Source organism: Canis lupus, chromosome 2, assembly GCF_011100685.1.
Source record: "Canis lupus familiaris isolate Mischka breed German Shepherd chromosome 2, alternate assembly UU_Cfam_GSD_1.0, whole genome shotgun sequence".
Taxonomy (NCBI): Eukaryota; Metazoa; Chordata; class Mammalia; order Carnivora; family Canidae; genus Canis; species Canis lupus.
Genome location: NC_049223.1, coordinates 75,220,998 through 75,245,006, shown reverse-complemented (window position 1 = coordinate 75,245,006; position 24,009 = coordinate 75,220,998). Strand labels below are relative to the sequence as shown.

At 50.8% G+C, this 24,009-nt stretch overlaps 1 long non-coding RNA gene across 1 annotated transcript; it reads left to right on the top strand.

Annotated features, from left to right (window-relative positions):
* The first annotated feature begins 1,613 nt into the window (after nt 1-1,613).
* On the top strand, nt 1,614-22,610 carry LOC111093588. The gene is made up of 5 exons (XR_005356026.1): nt 1,614-1,730; nt 2,588-2,799; nt 11,962-12,087; nt 12,631-12,773; nt 22,524-22,610. It is a non-coding gene; the product is annotated as an uncharacterized LOC111093588 (long non-coding RNA).
* Nucleotides 22,611-24,009: the final 1,399 nt, after the last annotated feature.

Genomic DNA, 24,009 nt, shown 5'->3' with positions numbered 1-24,009 from the left:
CCTTGTAGATTGTGGTGAGGATAAAAAAAAAAAAAAGCCAATTATGCAAGTTGGTTTCTTTTGCCCCTTTTTTTCCATTTTTGTTTTACTTGTGGCGAAGTACAATAAATGTACCATCTTAACCATTTTTAGGTGTACAGTTCAGTGATATTCAAGATACTCATAAGTGTGCAGCTCTCACCACCATCCATCTCCAAACCTTTTCATCTCATGAAACTGAAACTCTGTCCCCACTCCCCTCCCCCACAGCCCCTGGCACCCTCCATTTGAATCTTTTTTTTTTTTTTAAGATTTATTTTTAAATAATCTCTACACCCAACGTTGGGCTCACACTCACATCCTTGAGATCAAGAGTTGCTTGCTCCTCCAACGGAGCTGGCCAGGTACCCCTCCATTCGACTTTTTGGCTCTCTGAATCTGACTACCCTGAGTACCCCTCGTAAGTGAGATCACACTGGGGCGCCTGGCCAGCTCCATCAGAGGAGCATGTGACTCTGGATCTCAAGGATATGAGTGCGAGCCCCACACTGGGTGTAGAGATTACTTAAAAAATAAAATCCTTAAAAAAAATAATAAATGGGATCACATGGTATTTGCCTTTCTGTGACTGACTTGTTTCACTCCATGCTATATCCTCAAGGTTCATCCATGTTGTAGCATGTCAGAATTTCTCCCCTTTTTAAGGCTGAATAATATTTCATCGTATGCATGGATCACATTTTGTTTATGCATTCATCTGTTGACAGACATTTGGGTTGCTTCCATGTTTTAGCTATTGTGAATAATACTGCTGCTGTAAACACTGGTATAAAAATATCTCTTTGGGACCCTGCTTTCAATTCTTTTAGGCATACACCCAGAAGTGGAATTGCTCGATCATGTGGTAATTGAATTTTTAATTTGTTGAAGAATTGCCAGCCCAGTAGTTGTACCACTTTACATTTCTACCAATAGTTCCTTTGCCTTTTTTGCCCTCCTCTAGTTCCAACTACCGCTGCCCTGAAGCCTTTCAGGATTTCTCAACATGATGAATTCCACGAGCCCTGACAGTCCTTGGGCTGGACTACCCTAAAGCCCTTGACCCCAGCCTTGGTGAAAGCAGAGACCCCCTCACACACCACCAACTCCGCCCCAGCCTCCAGCTCAGAGTTGGTAGCAGAGCAGGAAGGGCTACCAAACACCACCTATGCACCAAGGGCCCCGCTAGGTACTTCACACGCATCAGCCCCTTCACCCTCATCACCGTGCAGCAGTGTTACCCTGCCCACCGGGAGAGCGAGCCTTGGGAAGTGTCCTGACCTGCCCACGCAGACATTGGTGAGCAACGAGGCTGGGGAAGTGGAAAGAGCCAGCCCGGTGACGAAGGTCCTTGAATACATTTTATCTTGAGGGCAATAGGGAGCCAACGCAGGTTTTAGACAGGGAGGCAACATGATCAGACGTGGGCTGAAGCTGAGCAGTGGTAAGACGCCTAATGCAAGGGCCGTGTTGTCTTAGGCAACATACTGTGGTTCTCTGCACCTCAAGTTCCTCATCAGCAGAACAGGCTTAATCACAGTACAAGCTCCCGGGGAGCCGTGGGAGTTCAGTGAGATCACCAATACATGCAAAGCATTTACTGAGGCCAGCCGGGCACACAGCAAGTGCTCGAGAACCACCGAGAGTTGTGGGAAGTGAGGCATCGCCACTATTTTTATTGCAACTCTCACTGTTTCGGGGCAGCCTCCCAGGTAGGAAGGGGTCTTCAGCCCTCAGGAGCCTTCCCAGCCCGGCTCAGTTCCGGTGGCTTCTGTTGGATGACGTTTCTCTGCTTCCTGGTGGGGAGGGTGGGAATGGCAGCCACGCTTGCAGGTGCCACCTCCCTGCCCACCCCCGCCCTGCCCTCCCCTGCTCCTGCTCTCTCCGCCCCAGGTCTATTTCCAGCAGCGTGGCTGCCTGAGGCCAGCGCCAGGTGTGGGTGGTGAGTCAGAGCCAGGCCTGGTGGCCCCGGGGGCCTAAAGCTGTCACAGCCTCCCTCCCTGGGCCTTTCCCGGCAGCCCTCTGGGCACTTTAATGAGGGGAAGCCTAGACTAGTGCCCAAAGGTCCCTCATGGGTGTTCCAGAGCCCCAGCTAGAAGTGGGGGCAGGGGCCATGCCCGGTTCAGCTCCCCTCCTGCTATACCTAGGTCCAGACTTGGCATGCAGCAGGGGTGCAATAAGTGCTCACTGACTGAGTGAGCCAGCCTTTGCACAAGACTTTGGAGAAACAAGATTTGCTTTTGTGAAGACAGAGCATAGGTTCTAGAGACAGACAGACATAGTCTCTATGACCCTTGGCAGGTGGATTTGCCTCTCTGAGCCTCAGTTTGCTCATCCGTGAAATCGGGATACCATGTGTACCTTGTAAAGGACCTTTGCGAGGTGCAAATGAGGCCGCCTCGGAGAACGGTCTACCGTGCCTAGACTAGATCTGTAATAACATGGGCCGCGTTTTGTTACCCCTGTAACAAGTATATTTGTTGCTCTATCTGCTTCTCCCTGGATGTGAACAACGCCTGGGTGGGGGCTGAGTCTTACTTATTTTTGTTCCCCCCCCCGCCCCCGCCAGGCACCGGGCCGAGCACAGAACCAGTGCCCCACCTGTGTTTGTTGCATGACTGCCTGACTCCAGCCAAGACAAGAGCCAGTGGGACTGGATGGTGGTGACTGTAGGCCGCAGCAGGCCACAGGCCACTGGGGTGCTCACCGTTTCTTCGGCACCCGAAGGCCAAGAGCGTTCGCGGCTTACTTCATCAAAATCTCACAGTGCCGCCTAAGCAGGTACTGTTACGATCCCCATCGTACAGATGGGGAAACTGAAGTTGGGGGGTGTTAAGTCGCTTGCTTATGGTCACATGTTGACCTAGAGGTGTCACTGAGACTGCGTACGGGTCTGCCTGGCCTGATGATGTTCTTAACGGTCCCAGAAGAGGAGGTTGGGAGGCACTGCCAGAGGATTTCCTTGCTGGTCTGAGCTGCCTTGAGGTGGCCTGATCTCGGGTCTCTGAAGGTCTGTCTGCATGTCTGCGTGTCCTCACCAGTACTGAGGACTCTTAGAGATGGGACTGCGACTCCCTCACCCTGGTGACTCCAGGGCTCAGCGGGGGCTGTGGCATACAGCAGGCGCTCCATGGGAGTTTCCTGGGTGAATGCATGGTCTTTGGCCTTCTCTGTTGACTGGGTCCCACACTGTTGAGATGGCACAAACCACTCCACTTGAAGGCACCGAATGTCCGGGCACCAGTCCAACCCAACAGCAGGTGAGGTGACTGCCTCCAGCAAAGCTGGCTTCTTAGCGTCAACACTGTCCTCCACTTCAGTCTCCTTGTCCAGCCCCAGATCCTCTCTCCCTCCCTCTGCCTCCCAGGACTTTGGAGCTCCTCTCCCTGACTCATGCCCCCGCTCTCACGCCTGGCTAAGCAGGGACTGGCTTTCGAAGTCATTGAAGCGGCTCTGTGTCGGGTAGGCTGGGCCTTTTACATAATTTCTTGGATCTCTAAGCCTTTAGTTGCCGTGCCCCAGCTTCCACCACAGTGCCAGACACGTAAGAGGTGCTCAATAGATATTTGAGTGACTGTCTTCAGGCTCAATGAATCTGCAGGTCTACTGAGCTCTCTGCTGGTAAAACTTTGGACTGGTGTGTTTGACCTTGGCATTTCTGGGCCTTGGTCTTCCCATCTTTGAAATGGATATGTTTAAAGGAACCAGCCCTGGCCACCCCAGTGTCTACTGCAGCGTGCTGGACGAACAGTGGACATTCCCACGTACAGCCTCCCCCGACTGTGCACACCTAGATTTTGATGAAACCAAAAAGGATTGCAGGGAAAGCCAAGTCCTAACGTGATCTGTGATCATCATGATTGTTGAACTAGCCGCTCACCATGGGCTAAGAGGAGCTCTACAATCCTCAAATCCTCATGCAGGAGCAAGACTGCTTCTGTTCTCTTTGAGGAAGCAGAATGCAGAGCACAGGGTGTGAATGACATCATTACAGGACTCAGTTGTTCATCTCTTGACCTATTTAACAACTATTTATAGGGCAGCTTCTAAATACCTGTCCCTTAGGGACAGGACAAGGAACGAGAGGTTCTTTTGGAGCTTATGCTCTGGTGAGAGACACAGGGAACACAAAAATAAGGATACATAAGAAATGTGAAGATGTTTTATTGTGATGAGTGCTATCAAGGAAGTCAACAGGGTGCTGGGTTAGAGGGGCAAGGGAATGGTGTTACCTTAAAGGGGAGGAGGCCGAAGCAAGCCTCCCCAAAAGCTTTGGGAGCTGCCAACTAGAGGATGAGAAGGTGCTGACCTTGCAAAAAAGCAGAGGGAATAGCATGGCAGGTCGAAAAAACAGTATGTGCAAAAATTGTGAAGAGGAAAGGGATAATTGTGGATGTTTTCTGTATTTTTTTTTTTAAAAATCAGGGGCTCCTGGTGGGCTCCATCGGAAGGCCATACAACTCCTTGATCTTGGAGTTGTAAGTGTGAGCCCGACGACGGATGTAGAGATGACTTTAAAAAAAAAACACAAAACACTGCAATTCCTTAGTTATTAGTAGTGCCAGATTAATTTCTTCATTCAACAGAAGAGCCCCTACTGTGTAGCCAGCCCTGTGCTAGGCCCTAGGGACAAACAGAGCTGCTTGAAAGGGACATTCTTGTCACACACATCCTGGACCTGGCACCCCATGGAGATGGGCTGGTCTGATGTTTGCGAAGGGCTCCCAGCTTGGATCCTTGGGGAATCCAAATAAACCCCGCAGGTTCTGGCATCCCAGGCCTCCCGGCAGCCAGCAGCTCCAGGCCTGCATAGGAGAGAGGCTTCTGTTTCCTGCCTCTCCCTCCCCCACCCACCTGGGCACAGAGGGTCTTTCATCCATTGTTACTGCTTCCTGCCCATCCATCTCCAGCTGCTGGTCTGAACCCTGCAGATTTACACTGACAAGCGGATGCTTTTACCAAGACCCTCGAGGGGGACAAGGAGGGGAGTGGCCTAGGGCGACGGGGAGGCTGGGGGAGGGGGGGCAGAGCTTTGTGACAAGGAAGAGTTTCCTGCCCCAAAGAGGTGTTAGACCTGAGGGCTGAGACGGAGGGAAGCAAGCCTCTGTCCCCAAAAGCTCCCCCTTGCTGGGAGAGGGAGTGATTAATGACCCCTGACTCAGCAGGGCCCCCCATGCCCCTTGGACTGGGTTTGGGTTCAGCAACATCTTCCCTGGCCTCATTTCTGATGCGCAGAATGAGCACGGGCCTTGGAGTCAGGAGACCTGGGTTTATGGTCCATCTCTGCCAACCCTTCACTGAGACTTAGACAAATTTCTAAGTCTCCTTGGGTCTCAGTTCCCTCATTTGACAGGTGGGTCTAATAATCTACGCCCAGCAGTAATGTGACAACGAATGTGATCTCGTAGGACAGATAGTTGTAAAATGCCATAATATGAAAAACATTTTCTCCCCTGGGTTCTCTTATCCAAAGTAGGAGGTTACAAACTGGATCCTGGTAAGGGAGGCTTGATGGAGCACCTACTGTGTGCCAGCTGCTGTGGCAGTGTTGAAGATAAGGAGCAACAAGACTCAGTTCTTGTTCTCTCGATGGGGACAGACAAGCAAACAGACGTGCATCTCGTGTCTGGTTGAAGCCTTTGAGTGCACCAGCTGACTGTGGCTCTGGAGCCAGCCTGCTTGGTCTGTATCCCAGGTCTGTCATTTCCCTGCTGTGTGGCTGTCGGCAAGTCACTTAACCTCTCTATGCCTCAATTTCCTAAATATGTAAGATGAGGACCAATAATTACGCACCTCCTAACACTGTTGTCAGGATTAAATTATTTGATACTTGTAAAGCACTCAGTATAGCATGTGTTACGTACTATGCCTCAATAAATAAAAGCTACTATTAGTATAGAGTCTGCATTTTGCCCGGAATAACAGGAGTCTGGTGTCTGAGCTGGAACTGCAGTAGCCAAGCCCGCAGGCAGCTGATGCCCAGCAGACACCTGCTTGGGCACCAGGTCTCCATGGCTGGCTATGTCTGTCTGTCCTGGGACAGCGTGGGGTCATGCACCTGCAGTCCAGCCAACTGCCATTTGCATGAAGCTGGAGCCAGTCCCGAACCCTGAGATGCCAGAGCTTCGAGAGGAGAGTGGTAGCCACACGGTCTTACCGGGCTGCGAGATGTGGAACCGTGGCCGTGGGAGCTCGGGGCGCTGAGCCCGCCGCCAGGGCACCAGCTGATCCACCCCGCGCTGTCCCACGGGCTGTCCCCGGGCTGGCCCTGCAGGTGCAGGCCCCTGCCTAGTGGAAGGAGAACCCTCAGCTGGACACCAGTGCCCTCACCCCTGGCTGGGTGGGAGCAAGAAGAGAGGGAGCCTTGAGCCCCAAGAGAGAGGGAGGACCGGGAACAGAATGCACTGGGTGAGAATAAACCACTGGGACCTTCTTCCCCTCGGTATTGTGCAGGATTGGCAAGGGATGAAGACCCTTCGGCCCCATTCTACTCACATACACGTGGTCTCTGGACCGTGTGACTCATTTCAGATCAAAGCTAACTCAGGAAAGAGCAGAACCGCTGACCACCGCTCTCACCCTGGACTGTCAGGAAATGCTGCCCGGGGTTTCTTGTTCAGTCGTGACTAAGGAACCACCAGACCTGATGAGTTGGAAATAATCCTACACCTTAATTAATTAATTAATTAATTAATTTTATTTTTTAATTTATTTTTTATTTTTTTAATCTTTTTTTTTTTAAGATTTCATTTATTTATTCATGAGAGACACAGAGAGAGAGGCTGAGACACAGGCAGAGGGAGAAGCAGGCTCCATGCAGGGAGCCCGATGTGGGACTCGATCCCGGGACTCCAGGATCACGCCCTGGGCCGAAGGCAGGCACTAAACCGCTGAGCCACCCAGGGATCTCCCCACGTTTTTTTTTAAAGACCCATACCTTAATTAAAAAACAAACTATCACTTAAAAAAAAAAAGGTCGTTATTACTGCAGGTGCTGCTGAGTCAACACAGAGTGGGGAGTAGGTGGCCTAAGGGACCTCCAACCTAGCCGGGAGGGAAGTCCAAGAAGATGGGAAGAAGAGCGGAGCCTTAGGTGGTGAATGTGAGCAAACCAGCAACAGGAAGGACCCTCCTGGCAGAGGGCAGGGGAGTGAGCAAAGGTATGCAGGTGAGAGACGGTGCTGGGTGCTCCAGGGGATGCAAGTGAAGATCCAGACGAGGCACAAGAGGCACAAGAGGCAGACTCGGAACTCGGGTCCCGCCAGCCACCCCGTTAAGCTGTTGGGTCACGATCCTGCAGATCACGAGAGGGTTGTAAGCTGTGAAGGGACAGGTTTGGAGTTTTGCCAACCACCTTGGCTGAAGCGTGGAGGATGGATTTGGAGGGCGGGGGACGGTGGGCCTGAGGACAGGGAGATCACGCAGGAGGCTGATGTCGTAGCGCTGTGAGTAGTAAAAGGGAGGAGAGGTTTCCTGCCCCTTGGTGTCATTTTATTTTATTTTATTTTATTTTATTTTATTTTATTTTATTTTATTTTATTTTTAAGATTTTCTTTATTCATGAGAGAGAGAGAGGCAGAGACACAGGCAGAGAGAAGCAGGCCTCTTGCAGGGAACCTGATGTGGGACTTGATCCCTGCACCCGGGATCACACCCTGAGCCAAAGGCAGACATTCAATCGCTAAGCCACCCAGGTGTTCCTCTCAATGTCGTTTTATTTTTTTATTTTTTAAAAGATTTTATCTATTTATTCATGAGAGACACAGAGAGAGAGAGGCAGAGACACAGGCAAAGAGAGAAGCAGGCTCCCTGCAGGGAACCTGATGCGGGACTGGACCCTGGGAGTCTAGGATCATGCTCTGAGCTGGAGGCAGGCACTCAACTGCTGAGCCACCCAGGTGTCCCTTGGTGTAGTTTTAAAGGCTAAGTGACAGTCATCCTCCTAGAGAGCCCGGTACAGTGCCTGGGACACAGTACGTGCTCACAGCCAGCAGGAAACAGCTAAATGCTGAGGGGTCTGGACTAGGGCTGTGGTGGTAGGGATAGGGTAGGGGGCTGGCTTGAGAAAGATAAATCTGCAGGAACCATTAACTGACCGGATATGGGAGTGAGAGAAGAGGAGTCCGAGACTTCCTTCGATATTTATGAAGTAGCCACCATGTCTGTGAGCCTTCTTTCAGCTGGTGATCTAGCTTCATGCATCCACCAATTTTTGCTGAGCACCTACTACGAGCCAGGCACCTTCCTAGCTGCTGAGGCTATAAAACAAAGCAGAGCTGGTCTCTGGTGCCCTGGAGCTCACTGATCAGACTTCATGAACAATGGAAGGACCAACAGATGGCCTGAGACTGTGGGGGCCTCGGGAGCTGCCTTCCAGCAGCATCCCTGGCAACCTGCAAACTTCTCAAACCTCCCATGCCCCCAACTGGATTGCCACACCTGCCCCTACCGCCCCGCACGTTTCCCCACCTCAGGAAATGACACTGCCACTCACCAGGTGCTCAGGCCAGAAACCTGGGTGTCCCTTCTAGTACCTTCTTCCTCTCCACCCTCTTCCCACCCTCGTTCCAGTCCATCTGCAGCTCCTATGAAGTTTCTTTCCAAAATATACTTTGAGTTCTCTCCCCATCTGAGCCTAGCCCCCCTGGCACTCCTGCTCAATGCCATTTCCACTGCCTGGCTGGTCTCCGTGCTGCTTGACCCTCCCCTTGTTATCCACACAACAGGCAAGAGCAAGCTGCTGCTGCATCTTCTTTTTCTTTTCTTTTCTTTTTCTTTTCTTTTCTTTTCTTTTCTTTTCTTTTCTTTTCTTTTTTTTTCTTTTCTCTTTTCTTCTTCTTCTTCTTCTTCTTCTTCTTCTTCTTCTTCTTCTTCTTCTTCTTCTTCTTCTTCACTTTTTAAAGTAATCTCTATGCTCAATGTGGGACTCAAACTTACAACCCCGAGATCCAGAGTCACATGCTCTACCTATTGAGCGAGCCAGGAGCCCCAAGTACAAGCTTCTGAAGAGGCAAATCACATCTCCTGATGCCACTGCTGAAAACTTTGCTTCAGTAGCTTCCCGCTGACCTGGAATCAAATCCATAAGCCTGCAGCCCCCAAAGCCAGCAGAGGCCTGCCACCTCCTGCAAGTCCACACCCCGTCCTCCCTGCCCAGCACTTCCAGAACCACCAAGCTGCTTCCTACCTCCAGGGTTCGTACCTGCTGGTATCTCTCCTGGAGATGCCCTCCCGCCATCCTTCTCACTGTCCAGTCCTGGCCGCAGTGCCCCCTCCTTCCGGAGGCCTCCCTGACTATCCCCCAGCCTCCTCATCTCAGCACCGCTTATTTCCCTTGGATCCCTTCTCCCAGTCGGCAGTTACTTTGTCGACTTATGTCATGGTCTCTGGACTTCTTGGACTGGGACCCTTGAAGGCAGCACCCACTGTCTCTTGCTCCTAGGGTTCCTGCAGGCCTGAGGAGCACCTGCCCACCGCCCTACTAACACTGAGTCAGGTCCAGCAATCCCCGCAGCGCCCCCCAACTCCCCTTTGTTCAACAGACAGCACTCTCTTCTCTCCCCAGCCCCAGAGGAATAACTGTGGGTTATCTTGTCATCTATCAATCTCTAATAAACCTGGTTATTTTTAGAACAGGTGAAAGCAACGATCTCACATCTCGGAGAGGATTTTCCACTCACATCTGACTTTCTACTACAATTTGGTTTCCTGTGGTGGTTACGGAGGCTGTCAAGCCAGCAGGCTTTGTTATTCTGGGGCGTAGAGAAGGGCCTACAGAGAAAATCAAGCCTCCCCACACCTCTGCATGGAGTGGAGGGAGAACCAAGGTGCGCAGTGCAATCCCCCAGCGGACAGTGGGAAGCCCAGAGGAAGCCTGGTGCTCTTCACTTGCTGTGTGACACTGGCCTCCTCATGTTCCCTTTCTGAGCCTCAGTTAGTCCTCTTTAAAGGGAGGGATGGGGGGAGGGGGGATCCCTGGGTGGCTCAGTGGTTTGGCGCCTGCCTTTGGCCCAGAGCGCAATCCTGGAGTCCCGGGATCGAGTCCCGCGTCAGGCTGCCAGCATGGAGCCTGCTTGTCCCTCCTCCTGTGTCTCTGCCTCTCTCTCTCTCTCTAAGTCTATTATAAATAAATAAATCTTTAAAAGAAAGAAAGAAAGAAAGAAAGAAAGAAAGAAAGAAAGAAAGAAAGAAAGAGAGAGAAAGAGAGAGAGAAAGAAAGAGAGAAAGAAAGAAAGAAAGAAAGAAAGAAAGAAAGAAAGAAAGAAAGAAAGAAAGAAAGAGAGGGACAGGAGGATTAATTACTAAAGACCTCTGACTGCTAAGAGTTGGAGGGAACCATGAGCCAGTGGGTTTTTTCCGTCCCTGGACATCAGTTAGATGACATCAGTTCTTTCTATGAATGAAATGTACTCAGTGCCTCTAATAGCACAGATGCAAATATATGTAAATTAATACAAATAAAGGACCCCCACCCCCACCCCAAAGCTCCTGTTCATAGAACCGAGGTCAGACCAGACCTGGGGTGGAGGGAGAAACTTAGCTCATGCTTTCACCCTGCTTGGATCTCTCCCCCCACACCCCATTCTGCAGAGAAGAATCTGAGGCCCATGGAAGAAAAGTGATTTGTCCACGGTCATGCTGCAAGACTGACAAAGTGAATTAGCAGCCAGGTCTCTCTATTCTGGCACTTTTCTCACCTGGCCTTCCTGCCATTCAGCCACAAGCCTGGGGCTGGAACCCAGCTCTAAGGGAAGGGAGCTGTATCTTTTGGTCAGCACAAGGTGGACTAGGATAAACTTCCTGAGGAAGTTCAACCAAAATGCTCTGTCTGTGGACCAGGAGAGGTCCTTTTGCTTATGTGATCAGGGTGAGGATGTCCTTTGAGTCTCATGTTGAAAATTGGGATTTAAGGAGATTATTCCATAGAGGGGACAGTGTATGCCAAGGAGAGATGCAGACAACAGGAAAGCACTGCCATGCTCAGGTGTCCCTGCTTATGAAGACAACTTGGAGACAAGCCCTCACAGAAAAATTCTGGAACCTCCCCTGCCTGTAGGATAGTGCACATCTAGGGAAAGAGTGAAGAATAAGCCTCAATAGCTACCTGGGGACCAACATGCCCAAGGCCAGAAATGGTAAGCTAAGGAATCCAGACTTTTTTCTGAGAGCGATAGGGAGCCATTGAAGGTTTTAGAGCAATGAGAGACGTCATTGAATTCATGTTTAGGATGAGAGAAATTAGTTTGAAGACTGGAGCAATAGTCTCAGTGGTAAAAGGAAAGACCTGAACCAGGTCAGGGAAACAAGGGTAATGCATGGACATTTGTCTGAATGGAATAGTCTGAGCTTGTTTGGGTAGGGAAGCAAGCGAGAGGACTGGGAACAGTGGGTTTGCTTCACCCGGAGAGGAAGGGAGCTGAGGCCTCTCCTCTCCATCCTTCTCATGACTGGCTATTTCCCCAAGCTGGTGCCCAGGAAGGCGGAGAAGGGGGTGCCCAGGTCAGTGGAACAGCTGCCTGCCAGGAATCTGGGACAGGGGGCAGCTTGACTGTTCTCTGGGGACTTTTAGTCTATTTCTCTAAATCATTAAGGACAGACCTGAGAGCCCTAGAGGACCACAAGCCAAGTATTTCTCAAACATTTATTTAGGACTCACTAGGGCAAAGTATTAGTGTGGGGGACAGATATGCTGAAACCAGATCTTCTGAATCTCAAACTGTGACATGAGTGGTACATAGGGTTTTTTTCGGGTGTGAGATTTATCTATATGACAAGCACTTTAATGACATCTGTTATGGGTGGAATTATGTCCCCCCAAAAGATAAGTTGAGGTCCTGACTCCCAGGACCTCAGGATGGGACCTTATTTGGGAATAAGGTTGTTGCAGATATAATTAGTTAGGATGAGGTCATATTGGAGCAGAGTTGTCCTTTTGTCCAATAGGACCGCTGTCCTTCTAAGAAGAGAGCTGCAGCAAGGGGAATACCATTGTTGACAGAGGCAGAGACGGGAGTGACGCTGCTGAAGACCAAGAGGTGCCAAGGATCGATGCCTACCGCGAGAAGCTAGGTAGAGGCAAGAAAGGACTCTACCCAGAGTCTTAGACAACATGACCCCGATGACAGCTTGTTTTCAATCCTCTAACCTCCAGAAGAGAGAGAGAGAAAGTATCTGTTACCTTCACCCTGGCTTTGTGGTGCCTTGTTACAGTAGCCCTAGGAAACCAATAACACATTGAAGAAAAATCACATTTAACTTTTGTCCATTGCCCACACTGATCACTTTAAAGGGGGTACCTTTTCTAGGACAGACAAAACTTGTTCAAAACTTGTCCACAGCTCCCCAGTGCCTGGGTGATGCTTGGGGGGAACTCCTTGCCTGGGGCCTGAATGCTCCCCAGCACTTTGCCCTCTGCTATCGGAGCCAATACACCATCTCCTTGGGGGGACCCTCCCTCTTACTACCCCCAACACCTGTTCCCTCATCCTTTTCTTTGGGGTGAAGAACAGCTGCCTGGTTTTGAATCCTGGCTCCCCCATTTCCTAGAGTCTAGCAGTGACACCTTGGTTAAATTTTTATCCCAATGCCTCAATCTTCTCACCTGTAAAATAGGAATGACAGCTGCCCCTATCTCACAGAGTTGAGGATGGAAAGGAAGAGCAGTTACTCTTGCCTCCCTTACGCATGGTGTACCGTCTTCCAGGAGGCCTCTCTGCCCGCTGCCCCCACCCCGGTCACTGGATTGTGTCTCCCAGGTATTGTACCTGTCTCATCATATCTCTGTCTCCATCAGATATGCACTGCTCCAGGGAAGGGACCACCCTGCATCCCTGCCTCTGAGCACACAGCAGGTGCTCAATAAATGCTTGTTGAATGAACTATTGAGCAGAGAATTGACAAAGGACATCTGGGAGGTAGAGCGTGGGGACAGCTTTCATAATACAGTCTGCCCGTCTGCCTAGAAGTGAAAGTTGCACTACTAGTTCTGAGAGCATGAGAAAGAAAGTGAGAACTAGAGAGGAAAAAAAAGGCAGAGGGCAGGGGGCTGAACCTGCACCCTGCTCCAGCACCCCGATCTTGCCCCCCAGCCCCAGCACATCCTGCCCCCCCCCCGTGGTGCCCCTCCAAATGCTGTCACCCACGCACACCTACCCCATCCCCAACCAGCAGCTTCCTCTGACACACATTTTCCATTGCTGGGCGGGGTAGAGCAGGTTCCAGGTGAAAACAATCTCGGGGGGGTTCCTTCTCAGGGTCCTTCCCCCCGTCCCTGTCCCTGCTGAACTGTTCACAGCCCCTGATGTCCACGGCAAGTGTCAGTCTGGGGCCAGAACATTCAAGGCTATGTGAGGTGTCACCTGGTGGCTCGGATCAGGTACAGGGCAGGGGGGGTCAGGATGCTGGCTCCGCTGCGTTTGAGCTGTGTGACTCTGGGCAAACCCCTTCCCCTCTCTGAGCCACCTCTTCTGTAAAAGGGAATAGTAATGCCAGTCATCTGGGACTGTTGTGGGAATTACATGGGACGATGGATAGAGCATGAGTAAGCTCTACCAATCTGATTGTTTGTGGGAACAGGGCTGGAGTGCAGTGGCAACAGGGAAGGTCCCCTGCTTCAGGCCCGGCACCATGCCAGGCACTGAGAGGTTGCAAGTGTTTGGTTGCTGAGTATGGGGGAGTGGGGCCTAGAGCCTAGTGGCAAGAACACAGCATGGGAGTTAGAGACCTGAGCTTGCAGCCTCACCCTTGGCTCTGTGATTTGGCATGTCTTTTTTCCTCTTGAAGCCTCAGTTTCTCTGACTCAAAACAGCAGGACTAACCCCAATGCTCTCCAGGTCGAAATCTCAGACCTTGTGCTGTGCTAAGTGAAGGAAGGCCAAGGAAGGCTGGTGTGGTCTTCTGAGTGTCACCATTTCTTTTTTCTCTTTCCCTCCCTTCCATCCTTCCTTCCCTCCCTTCTTTCTTTTTAGTATTTTATTTATTTATTTATTCATGAGAGACACAAAGAGAGAGGGAGGCAGAGACACAGGCAGAGGGAGAAGCAGGCTCCATGCAGGGAGCCTGATGTGGGACTCGATCCCTAGTCTCCAGGATCAGGCCCTGGGCTAAAGGCGGCGCTAAACAGCTGAGCCACCCAGGCTGCCCTCTTTCTTTCTTCTTTCTTTCCTTCTTTCTTTCTTTCTTTCTTTCTTTCTTTCTTTCTTTCTTTCTTTCTTTCTTTCTTTCTTTCTTTCTTTCTTTCTTTCTTTCTTTCTTTCTTCTTTCTTTCTTTCTTTCTTCCTTTCTTCTTTCTTTCTTTCTTTCTTTCTTTCTTTCTTTCTTTCTTCTTTCTTAATTTAAGTAAACTCTACACTCAACCTGGGCCTCAAACTTACAACCTGAGACCAAGAGTCAAATGCTCCACTGATTGAGCCAGCTAGGTACTCCTGAGTTGTCACCATTTTTTTTTTAAGATTTTATTTATTTATTAATGAGAGACACACAGAGAGAGAGGCAGAGACATAGAGGGAGAAGCAGGCTCCTTGCAGGGAACCTGATGTGGGACTCGATCCCTGGACCCTGGATCACACCCTGAGCAGAAGGCAGATGCTCAACCACTGAGCCACCCAGGCGTCCCGAGTTGTCACCATTTTTAAGCCACTCTGGAAACCCTGGGCTAAGATCCTGGTAGGGGGCTAGTCTTCCTTCATTTCCTCCCACCAGCTTCTTTTGCAGGTTCTATTGTGTCACTGGCCAGCCCACATCACTGGCCAACTCATCAGCCAGGCTGCCTTCTTCTGGCTTCACAGCCCCTGTTCTTCTTTCAAGACCAGCTCGGGTGTTCTTTCCTCGGGAAGCCTTCCCTGACACTCTGGGACACCTGGGCAGCTTCTGCTTGGAGCTCCCACTGTACCTCCTAGAACCCTCCATCACCACACTGACCTCCCTCGCTTAGACAAAGTATCTGTCTATCTCACTGGATTTGAAGGAAGATCTGAGACTTTCTTACCCATTGGTGCGCACTGAGTGTCCAGCATAGGACCGGGTAGATGACAGGATGGGGGGGAAATGAGTGAGTGGAGGAAAGAATGAGGGAATCAAGAGATGGATGCTGGAGGAGTGGACAGGTGGACAGGGTATGGATGGCTGGTAGGATGGACGGATGATTCTATAGGCAGGTGGACAATTGATGAAAGAGGTAAGTGAATACTTAGCTACTGATCATGATTTTCAGTATCACGCACATCCCTGCAGGCACCAGACACATACTTGGACTCGCCAGGGCCCAGGGCACTCCCCTACCTTCCAGCCATTATACCAGGGCTCTGGTTCCTCCTCCAAAGCATGGACATGGGTCTAAGTATCCTCCTGGGACTCTCAGCACATGAGAGCCAGGGTAAGCTGCCCATTAGCACCTCCCAACCGGTGCGGCCTGTTCACAGCTCCCCACAAAGGAGAATTTTACAATTTACCATCAGTCACTGGTTCTCTTTGGCCACCCTATCCTCAGGCCATCTCAGGGACCCTAGACGAACAGGAGTCAGAATCCATTTTGAGGGCTCGTTGCCTTCCCCTAATCTGCCCCATAGAATCAACTAATGTAGAAACATTACAGGATTGGAGGTCAGAGGACCTCAGTTGAAGATTTAACTTCTCAGCCCTCATCAGCTGCTTCACTCTAGGGAGTAGGGATTGGCTAAGAGGCAGAGCAGGGCAGCAGGCAGAGACAGGCTTTGGAGCTACAGAGATGTGGGTTCAAAACATGCCCCATCAGGGAGTGTGACCTCGGGCAAGTGATCTAACTCTTGAGTCTCTGTCTCCTCATCTGTAAAGTGGGAGAAACAGCACCATTTGGCTCGCAGATCTGTTATGATCTGTTGTGAAAATCAACAGACCTTGATCAATGCTGCTCAGTGAGATGCTGCTCAAAGCCAGCCACCTGCAGCTCCTGAGCCCTTGAAATGGGGCCCGGCTGAATGGAGATGTGCCCTAAGGTGTCAAATACACACCGGATTTTGAAGACTTGGGGAAAAAAATGTAAAAATCCTTAAGAATTTTTAGCTCACTTTTAATTGATGATATTACACATTGATAATATTTTGAAATATTGGGTTAAACAAAATATATTACTAACAATCTTTTATTGCTGTTACTCAAAAGTCCCTCTGCTACACAGGCTTCCCAAGCCTCCCCCAGAGTGTGATGGTTTCTCCTCTGCTGTGCCTCAGGGTTTGTACATGCTCCTGTAATGGCTTTTAGCAAATATTGTGGTTGTCTGTTTAGGTGTCTGTCTCCCCAACTAGTCCATGAGCTCCTTGGGGTCAGGAGCTCTATCTTGGTCATTTCTGTCCCCAGCTCCCTGTACAGAGCCTGGCAAGCAACAGATACTCTGCAAATGTTAACCAAGTGGGTAAATATGTGTATGTGAAAGCAGTGTGAACTTTCATCATTCTACCCTACCTGGAGTCCTTGATGAATTCAACAGGCTACATGTCACGCCAAAACCATGATCGGAGCCTTGGCAGGAAACAGATGGTGCGCTCAAGTTGAGTAGTTTGAAGAGACTGTAATCAAGAGACTATTAACAAATCATGGTCAGGATTCAGGGAAACCAGGCGGGATGGTGCGGTATCCTAGGGCTGGCAACACTGGGAAGCTGTTACCACCTATCGCCTGAAGGATGGAGAGAGAGAAGTTACCCAGACCTGGGGTCAGAGATTTGCATGGGGCTGCCTGACAGGAGCCAGAGCCCTTGGGAGAGGGACATGGCCAAGCCATGGCAACCCTGCGAGAAGGGACTGGGGAAATTACTATACACCCTCTGCCCTCCTGCCCCACCCGACCAGAAGCCAAAGGGCAAAGGAGGCCATTGACGTCACCCACAGAATTCACCTATCAGGGCACAGAACAGGATGGAGAAGGGCAGAGAGGGGTCCTAGGGGGGAAATAGAGAAACCCAGTGCTGTAGAGAACGTTACACCCCCAGGATCTTTCAGGGCCTCTGGACATCCTTATAAAGTGCAAAAAAATGGTCACAGCCAACCACAATCTTTAGGTAAACAACTACAGTATGTCAGGTGCTGTGCTAATCCGAGTTCAGGCTCAGAAAGTCCAAGTAATTTGCCCAAGGGCACACAACAGGAAGTGGCACAGCCAGGAATGGGACACAGATTGGCCTGGGGCCTCAGGTTCTTATCACCTCTTCTCAGCTACGTGGCAGGCACGTAGCTACATTTGAGCCCTTTGTCTACATTACCTCTAATCCATCAAAACTCTGCAAGGTCGTGTCCTTTATCTCAGAGAGGTTGAGCAATCTCTCCAGGGCCACACAGCTCCTGGGGGATGGGATGGACTCAGAGAAGTAGGGTTGGTGACATTGCCATTAATTAAGGCAGGTGACTCGCTGATTGCATGGTGGCAGCCTCAGGGATTTATTTAGCCCCAACGGGTGGAGCCACCTCTCACCAGGTGCCTCCTGGAGTCACTCCCCAGCTGCAACCACAGGATTTAGATTTTCAGAGCTGGGCAGGGCCCTCCGCATCCTCTAGGCTGGCTCTCGCCTGTGACTCTGAAACTAATAATTGCAGGAGTGACAGCCATGGACTTCCAGAGCCCCTGGTATGTTCTCCCCCCCAACCCCGTGTGTTCATTCGATGTTTTTCTCTGCATGGTCACTAACTCTGACCATGACTCTCCCTTAGGACCATATAGGGTCTTGTAGGCAGGCATCACAGGCTGCTCAGCTTGCAGATCAAGAACTGAGTCCGAGAAGGAGATGGCTTGTCCATGGTGACACAGCAAAGCTGACCCTGTGCAGCCCGAGGGCCGTGCATGCAGCTAAGAGCACTGGTTTTGCTGGGATCAATCTGGCTCAGCACTGGATGTAGTGACCCGGGGCTGGTCACTTTTCTGTGTCTTCTGTTCCTCATTTGTAAAATAGGGACGGCCGTATCTCCTTCATGTGGTGTGAGAAGGATAGAATGAGTGATTGTACAAAAAGCTCTTACAACAGAGACTAGAACATACCCGGCGTTATCATTCTACCTCCCATTCCACTGAACTCTCTCACCACATCCGGGGAGGCTCTTAAAATTGTGCTCCTGGGTGACCCTGGCTTTAGTGACCGATTGAGTAGCTGCCACCCGGCCGTGCACTGAGTGTTACATGCTCATGCTTTCCTCCTCCAGCCCTCACTGTACCCCCAGCCCCACTTTGCAGGCAAGGAAACTGAGGCTCAGAGACATATAATGACCTGCCTAGGCCTTCACACCTCAGAAATCACAGCCAGGACGACCACACCCAAGTCGAAGCCGATAACCACCCTCTGCCAAGTGCAGGAAACCCAGATTGTTATGATTATTGGTATTGTTGTCCAAAACAATCCTCTAGACAGTGACAATGCAGCAATCATAGAGGGTGCTTATTTCCATTGGCTCCACGATCATTCCCCCCCTCCACCCCTGCGGAGGGGGCCTGGAGCTTTAAGAAGAAGCTCCTCGAGGCAGGATGAACAAACAAGCAGTGAAAAGCTCGCAGCTGGGCCCCAGGTGCTGGGAGAGAGAGTGGGGCAGGAAGCGGGCAGGCCATTTCTTTCTTTCCTCTTCTTTCTTATTTGTTTGAGAAGCAACTTGACTTTCTAAATCGGTCATTGTCACCCGTTGGCCCCCGCCCCACCTGGGCCAGGGCCTCTGGTGCAGGGGCTCAAGAGGAAGCTCTAGAAGGCAGGAGGGACACGGGTCCTAGGTAGAGCAGAGCCCAGGCCCTAGGTGGACCTGGGGGGCCTCTTCCTTGCAGGGACTCCCTGCAAGTGGCCAGTGCCTGCCTGCCTGTGTGACCTAAGTCTTCCAGGTCCAGCTGCCAGGGGCCCCTCCTAAAAAGGGACGTATCAAGGCATGGCTCTGGCATCAGATCTGCTATGGCTTCCAAGCTCTGTGATCTCCCCTCTCTGAACCTCCGTTTTCTCACCTGTAAAATGGGTAGGGTTGCTGTGACAATGAAACAGAATTAAATAACGTGGCCAATGTAACCCTTGTAGCACATTTACTATCATTTGCATATTGACTGGAGGTTCACTTGAGAAGCCAGTAGCTATTGGGCATTGACTATGTGCCCGTCGCTTTTAAAGCATCCTACACCTATTACTGCATCTAATCAGCATGATAACTCTCTTTCCACTTAACCGATGAGAAAACTGAGGCACAAGAGAGGCCAAGTGTGTTGCACACGCAGGAGTGGGTCTACATCCTGCAGGATGTTAGTATAGTCTATACCATACTGGGGAACCCCTTGAAGAAAAATAATATGAAATTATGAATACAAAATGACGGGCAAGGCCATGCAAGTGAGCCACCTGAGGCTTAAACTTCTTGAGCCTGACCTTTATTTTTTTTTTAATTAAAAAAAAAAGATTTTACTTATTTATTCATGAGAGACATAGAGAGGCAGACACAGGCAGAGGGAGAAACAGGCTCCCTGCGGGGAGCCTGATGTGGGACTCAATCCCAGGACCCCGGGATCACACCCTGGGCCAAAGGCAGCAGCTCAACCACTGAGCCCCGCAGGTGTCCCTGAGCCTGACCTTTAATCTCCCCCTAAGCTTTAGATTGCACAGCGAACCTGTGGCACAGCCCAGGTGGCCAGCTCCAGGACACGCATGTGCCATAAAAGCACCATTAATGATAGGCGAGACAAAACGTGGCTACCAAATGCCACCCAGGGTGCCAGCAAATAAGAGGCGAGGCTTCCACTGCACTTGCTGTGTGCCTCATCTAATTTAACCCTCCACCAACCCGATGAGGCGGGCAACATTATCAACAGGCCCATTTTGCAGACCAGGAAATTGAGGCTCAGAGAAGACCCAGGGCTTGCCCGAGGGTACAGCATTAAGAAGCAGCAGAACAAGACTCGCACCAGGCAGCCTGACTTCAAGGACTCTTCGTTGAGCCACTATAAGAACTGTTACCGCCCTGGTCACTGGGGATCGGCGCCTCCAGCTGCAGGTCCTCTTATCCCTTATCTGACAGCAACTCGGGGTGTGGACGAGACACCCCGGTTTTGGAGTTGTTGTTTCCCAGACTTGTGACATCTCTAGCCTCAGTTCTCTCTTCTGTAAGATAGGATTGGATCCTTTATAGGGTGTTAGAGTCTGGACGGATTATTACTTTACATGTCTTGTAATGCACTATCAGTGAACCATGTATTATCGCTGGATGTTTCTAGACATTATGGCTGCCCTGGATCATACCTCCCAGGGTCGTTCAGAGGACCAGAGGTGAAGACAGATGAAATGCCTGGTCCATACTAAATGATCAGCACCGGCAGAGATCGCCGGCATGGAGGCAGAGGAGAGGAGATTTTGGAATAAAGAGCACAGGACCAGGTGTCAGGCAACGTGCATTCTTGATGGATCTCTACCACCAGCTGGTTGTGTGGCCTTGGACAAGTCACTTCCCTCTTTCTGGGCTCAGTTTCTCTGTTTGCAAGTTATATGCAGTGTCCCCCAGTGCATGAATGACATTGTCTCTAAGGGCTTTAACAGATTGGATTTCTGTGTAAGAGCACAGGACTCCCTTCAAGGGCCCCCTGAGGGCTGCTCCTGTGGAGGCTCCCCACTTCCCTGGGGGTGGGGGGGGTTCTTCATGGCTATCCTTGAGACAGAGAGGACAGCTGGCAATGAACTCTCACATCTCATCTGCTCCAACAGAACTACGGTGTTGTGGCTCAGCGTGGGGGCCCTGCAGCCAGACGGCCTTGATCTAATAATCTGCTTCCTCATCTGTGAAACGAGGATGAAGATAACAGCCTTTCTTATCCCCATTTTACAGATAAGGAGAGTTAGGTTCCAGGAGGCACCAGACTTGCTGGAGGTCACAGGTCCCATCTTTGGAATCCTGGAGTCCTCACCCCATCCCAAATGGCCGGATCACACTTTCCCTCTGCCTGCCATCCTCTCTTCTCTCCTTCACCTGCTAAACTCCGCCAGGGGGAGATCAGGCCCCTGGGCCAGCCCCGGTGCCCCCACTGACAAGCATGGTGACTCTGAGCAAGCCGCCTATCCTCTCTGGGCCCCCATTCCCTCATCCATGTAAGGGGGACAATAGTCCCTACCTCATATGCGTGGCACACCCAGTACCTGACCCACTGTGGGCACACATGAAAGGTCAGCTGTTTTTGTCTTCACCCAAATTCTGACTTCTTAGGGGGCTGCCTGGGTACCCCCAGAGGACCGAGTTTCTCTGGGCTCCATAGCCCAGTCAGTCCCTATGGCACTTATCACTTTAGGTCATCACTATCAGCCATCGCATCTCTATCCTGCACTACCTCAGGCTCTTGTGTTCTAGCCTTCTTGACATTTGCCATGTCTGGCACAGGGACTGTTATACAGCAGGTGCTCAATTAAGGACTGTTGAAGGAATGAGTGAATGAATGATACCCCAGTGGTGCTGAATTTATTGGCTGTATTTTCCGTCCTATCAGGACAGCAGGAATCCATGTGCTATTACTTCTACTATTTCTTCCACCAGCACTACACATAGCTCGCATTTATTGAGCACTTACTACGTGCCAGATCCTGAGATAAGCATTTTCCAGAGCCATCTGACTCACACCTCGCAGTCACCCTCTGGGGTGGGTGTTCTGTTGGAATCATCATTTCACAGCTAAGGAAACAGGTTCTGCTGGAGGAGGAGGGAGCACCTATATTGGCTGAACTAGGGCCCACGGCCCTTCCACCCCGGTGAGGGTGGGTGGGTGGAGCCCAGAACAGTAGGAGCCTGTCACCCCTTCCAGAATTTGCCTCTGTTCCCTCCTTGCAGAACTTCTCTCCTCCCTGGAGCTCTCTCATACTCCTTGGTCCCCTTCTCAAGTTCTGTCCAACTCTTAGATGTTGGTGTCCTCAGTTCTGCCCTCAAGCCTTGGACTGAACCTTGGTACAGCAAGTAGGGCCTTTCCTTCTGAAGTGTGAGCTGACAAAATGTGAACATGTGGGCATCTTTCCTGGGACTGGAGGAGTCCTGTCTGCCATGGGAGAGAAGGAGGCCCATTCATTTTTTTTTAAAGATTTTATTTATTTATTCATGAGAGACACAGAGAAAGAGAGAGACAGAGACACAGGCAGAGGGAGAAGCAGGCTCGATGTAGGAAGTCTGATGTGGGACTTGATCCCGGGTCTCCAGGATCGCACCCCAGGCTGACCGCGGCGCTAAACCGCTAAGCTACTGGGGCTGCCCAGGAGGCCTTTTCTTTCTTTAAGAAAAGACAGGCAGAAACCAGCAGAATTGACTGAGGGGCTGGTGGGGAGACAACACAGACATTATTAGGAACCCTGGATCCAGCAGTGCCTGAAGCTGACACACTCAGAAAACTCCAAGGTAAAGGAGCCATTACATTCTCAATGTGTCCGTTAGCTTTTAAATCCTCCCCCCTCCCCCTCACCTGGTTTGAATTGTTTGGATCACTTAAAACCAAAGATTCCTAATCCGATATTCTCTTCTCTCTCTCTCTGTCTGTCTGTCTGTCTCTCTCTCTAGGTTCCCGTGGATGATGCTGGATCTCATCTACTCCCACATCTGGGGGGGCTGGCACAGAAGGCTCTTGAACAAATGGATGTCTGACAGGTACCCAGAAGGTGACCTTCCCCGACTCCTTTCCTGGGTTCCAGAGACAGCAAATCCAGTTGTCCTTACCTTCTCTCCCTCAAACTGTTCTGCCATAAACACTGCTGTTCTGTTGTAGAAAGTTCCCTCCTGTCTGTCCCCTTCTCCTGCCCCTTGCCATTATCTTGGTTCACGCCACCTTCAACTCACTGCAACAACTTCAATCTGTCTTCTCTTTCCTCTTCCTTTCATCCACTCTCCATACCTATTACCACAGCGATCTCTCTGGAACCCACACCTGACCGCATGGCTCTCCTGCTCCGAACACTGCAAGGCTCCCAATTAACTTCAGGACAAAGTCAAGCTCCCTATGGTGGCACTGGAAGCCCAGCCCAATTATCTTCATCCTGCACCCCTCTCTTCTGCCCACCCTGCATTTCAGACATATTTCATGCCCTTCCCCTGAACCCACTACATTCTTTCTTTTCCCAGACTTTTCTCCCTGAATGGTCTCTGCTTGGAATGTGCCTCCCCTTCTCCCCACATGAACCACAACCATTCCTCAGAGTCTTCTCAAGACTGACTCCTCTGAGAAGTCCTCCTCCCTGTGTCCCCTACCCCACTCCCCCCACCCTCAGAGCTCCCAGGACACCTTTGCCTCTTGGCTAACTGGACCATGGACTGCCTGAGGGTAGGATCTCCCTCTGCACCCTTGTGCCCATGAGGCAGGATGGGGTGTGCTCTGCCAGAGAAGGTGAATTTCCAAGTGGCCCTTCTCATGGGAATCCTTGGAAACTTACTGGTTAAATCTAGTTTGCTTCTTGATTAATCCTCCACCCTTCAGGACAAAGAGGTACCTGGGGAAAAAAATATCATAATTTCAGTTCTTTGCATGTGGACAGTACTTTAGAGCTTACAAAGTGTTTCTGGGTTTCTCATTCGATCTTTCCATCTCTACGGATTGTCAGGGAAGGTGTTCTCAACCCCATTTCACAAGTGGAACTTGCTTCAGTTAAAGATGGAACCAGTCTCCAGTCTTGGGGGAGCCCCTGACTCTCAGACTATCAGACTTTTTTTTTTTTCTTAAGATTTTATTTATCTATTCTTGAGAGAGAGAGAGAGACAGAGACAGAGAGAGGCAGAGACACAGGCAGAGGGAGAAGCAGGCTCCATGCGGGGAGCCCGACGTGGGACTGGATCCCGGGACTCCAGGATCACGCCCTGAGCTGAAGGCGGCGCTAAAGCGCTGAGCCACCCGGGCTGCCCCCATCAGACTTCCCTGATCCAAGCCCTCCCCAACCTCCCCATTTCCCAGATGGGGCCCGGGAAGCACAGAAGGCCAGCAGCATCCCTGGATAAGAGGAGAGAACGCGGCTTCGGGATGGGATGGGGCCAAGAGCAACGTTAATGACCCCAAGGA